The sequence below is a fragment of the Carlito syrichta genome, unplaced genomic scaffold (assembly GCF_000164805.1).
Source record: "Carlito syrichta isolate Samal-C Ts95f unplaced genomic scaffold, Tarsius_syrichta-2.0.1 Scaffold104997, whole genome shotgun sequence".
Taxonomy (NCBI): Eukaryota; Metazoa; Chordata; class Mammalia; order Primates; family Tarsiidae; genus Carlito; species Carlito syrichta.
In genome coordinates this window covers 1-3767 of record NW_007049093.1, presented here as the reverse complement: position 1 = coordinate 3767, position 3767 = coordinate 1, and positions in this window count along the sequence as shown.

Genomic DNA, 3767 nt, shown 5'->3' with positions numbered 1-3767 from the left:
TTTTTTTTTTTTTTTTTTTGACTTGAAGTCTCACTCTGTCGCCCAGTCTGGAGTGCAGTGGCCGCTCCAGGCCACCACAGCCTCCACCTGCTGCGCTCCGGCAATCCTTCCGCCTCAGCCTTCCGAGTAGCCGGAATTACAGGCGCGCTCTACCACGCCCGGCTAATTTTTGATTTATTGTAGAGATGAGATCTTGCTGTCCAGGCAGGTCTCGAACCCACAGGCTCAGGCAATCCACTCACCTCAGCCTCCCAAAGGTATGGGATTACAGGCTAAGCCACCGAGCCCGGCTTTAATTTTTTTTTTTTTAGTTGAAGTCTCACTGTTGTCACCCAGGCTGGAGTGCAGTGGCATGCTCACGGCCACCACAGCCTTGACCTACTGGGCTTAGGCGCTCCTTCCGCCTCAGCTTTCCAAGTAGGTGGAACTACAGATGCATGCCACCATGCCTGGCTATGCTATTTTTTTTTATTTATTGTAGAGACGGAGTCTTGCCAAGTTGCCCAGGTTGGTCTCAAACCCTCGAGCTCAGGCAATCCTCTTGCCTCAGGCTCCCAAAGTGTTGGAATTACAGGCTTGAGCCACTGTACCTGACCAGAGTTGTAAGATTTGAAAATATTTTCTTCTACTCCATGGCTTACTTCTTTTCTTTTTTTTTTTTTTTTTTTGAGTAAGAGTCTTACCCATTATTATTATTATTTTTGAGCTGGAGTCTCACTCTGTCACCCAGGCTGGAGTGCAGTGGCACGCTCACGGCCACCGCAGCCTTGACCTGCTGGGCTCAGGTGATCCTTCTACCTAAGCCTTCTAAGTAACTGGAACTACAGCCACGTGCCACCATGCCTGGCTAATTTTTTGATTTATTGTACAGGCGAGGTCTCACCAAGTTGCCCGGGCTCAGGCAATTCACTCACCTCGGCTTTCCAAAGTGCTAAGATTGTAGGCATGAGCCACCGCACCTGGCCTTACTTGTATTTCTCTTTTTTTTTTTTTTTTTTTAGCTGAGGACTCACTCTGTCACCCAAGCTGGAGTGCAGTGGTATAGTTAGGGTCCGAGTAACACTCAGCTACTCTTTTGATACCAATAAATCAAAGGGGCAGGTGAGAGGACAAAAATAGACTTAGGTTAAGAGCATGCTATTGAGAGACCCAAGAAACCAGGAAACTTAAAAAGCCATACTTGCTGTAAAAGTAGTGTTTAGTTCACTATATTTCATATATCCCCACCTCATGTTTACTATATATTTTGTGTATTCCTACCTCATGTATTTTATGAAATCTTAGTACATTAAATTCTACCTCAAATGAAATCTTAGTACTTTAAATCCTACCTCAGACCCCGTAGAATTAGGCATATGTCGGGTGCCGGGTCGTGACCAATTGTATAATGGCGTAAGTGATGTTTGTATTTAGAACTCTTGGGTTAAGCATTGTCAGCCCCAAATTAGTAGGCTAACTTCTGCTTTTACAACGGGATGTAAATGATAAAGCGATAAGCCCCTTTCAGACATTCCTACAAGGTGGCAGCAGACTCAGAGGCGCCAGCTGCTTCTATCACCGGTTTTTATCCCAGTGATAATTTACATGCAGTGGCTATGTAAACCTGCAGGGAACAAAGACTTTTATCAAAGAAACCGCCTTGCTATAATACACTTGTGATATTTTATAAATTCCCAGAATTAGTATATGATTTTCTACCCCACATTCACTGTATATGTTTGCAGCATTCATATTTAAAACTTTGTTAAGTTTGGCTTTTGTTGTCCCATAATGACCATGTTATGTTATGTAAATGTTAAGCAAACAAGCTTTCCTAAGCATACCTTGGGATGGAAACTTAAAGGGCTAATGTAACCCTTTGCCTGCCGGCTCAGGTTACTTCATACGCAGGGACTGCATGAACCTAACTTATCTAATATTCCACTCTGCCCATTAAGTGGGTTTCTGTCAATCACGGACAGCACCCACCAATACCAAGTGTTCCCGTACCCATTAGGAGAAATTACCCAATCATGTAAAATCAAGTTTAAAGTTCTTTCCCCTCCCTCTGTAATTGTGCATAAAAACTGCTTGCCATTGTGAAATCAGGGCTCTGGTCCATGAAGCCTCTACGGGCTTCATGTGTGAGCCCAGACTCGAGCCTGAATAAAGACCCTCGTGTGTTTGCATCGGAGCTGGCTCTTTGTAGTCTCTATCTCTCTCATTAGAGTCCCGGGTTCAACACAGGTAGCTAGTAGAGATTTATTTCTGAATTTGAATCCAGGGCATTTCACCTGTTTAAAATGGTTCTGCTCGGCTGAGCTAGGTGACTCAGCCTGTAATCCCAGCACTTTGGGAGGCCAAGGCGAGTGGATTGCCTGAGCCCAAGGGTTCAAGACCAGCCTGGGCAACTTGGCAAGACCTTGTCTCTACAATAAATCAAAAATTAGCCAGGAGTGGTAGCGTGTGCCTGGAAGGCTGAGGAGGAAGGACCGCTGGAGCCCAGCAGGTCGATGCTGGACTGACTGTGAGTGTGCCACAGTCCTCCAACCTGAGCGATGGAGTGAGACTCCAACTCAAAAAAAAATGGTTCTGCTCATCTTTCAAGTTTTACAGTCTGCTTTTATAAGATCAAGGTTTTTGGTACTGATACATTGACTACGTGACTAGCAGAGCATTACAGAACCAAAGTTATAGCCACATTTTGTCAATAATGACATTTTATGGTCCACATTTCCTAGCACCGGCTACTAGAGGTATCTCACAACTTTTTTTTTTTTTGAGTCGGAGTCTCACTCCCTTCCCCAGGCTGGAGTGCAGTGGCACACTCACGGCCACCCCAGCATCGACCTGCTGGGCTCTGGCCTCAATCTTCCAAGTAGCCGGAACTATAGGCGCTTGCTATCATGCCTGGCTAATTTTCTTTTCTCTTCTTCTTTTTTTTTTTTTTTTTGACTTAGAGTCTCACTTTGTAGCCCAGACTGGAGTGCAGTGGCACGCTCCCGGCCACTGCAACCTCGGCCTCCTGGACTCCGGTAAACCTTCTGCCTCAGCCTTCCAAGTCGCTGGAACTACAGGCATGCACTACCATGCCCGGCTAATTTTTTTATTTTATTTTATTGTAGAGATGAGGTCTCACCAAGTTGCCCAGGCTGGTCTCAAACCCACAGGCTCATGCAATCCACTCGCCTCCGCCTACCAAACTGCTGGGATTACAGGCTGAGCCACCGAGCCCGGCCATCTCATAGTTCTTTATCAGTCACACCAGGCAGAAGTGTTAATCAAGCTTACCCATGGAATAAAGAGAGTTAACAGGGCCTAAGACATCATATGTTGTTACATGTTGTTATATGCAAAAGTTATACAAATCACAAGACTTATGATTACATTGATACAAAGTTATACAAATCACAAAGATTACCTTGATACTATATTATTCAAACTTGTGACTACTAAGAAAAGAGAGTAAATGAGAATTTACATCTCTCAGTTCATTAGGCACACCTATAATCCCAGAACTTTGGGAGGTCAAGGTGAGAGGATTGCCTGAGCCCATGGGTTTGAAACCAGCCTGGGCAACTTGGCGAGACCTCATCTCTACAATAAATCAAAAAGTTAGCCAGGCATAGTGGCACGTGCCTATAGTTCCAGCTACTTGGAAGGCTGAGTCGGAAGGATCGCCTGAGCCCAGCAGATCGAGGCTGCGGTGGCTGTGAGTATGCCACTGCACTCCAGCCTGGGCGACAGAGTGAGACTCCAACTCAAAAAAAAAATCTTTTTTTTTTTCT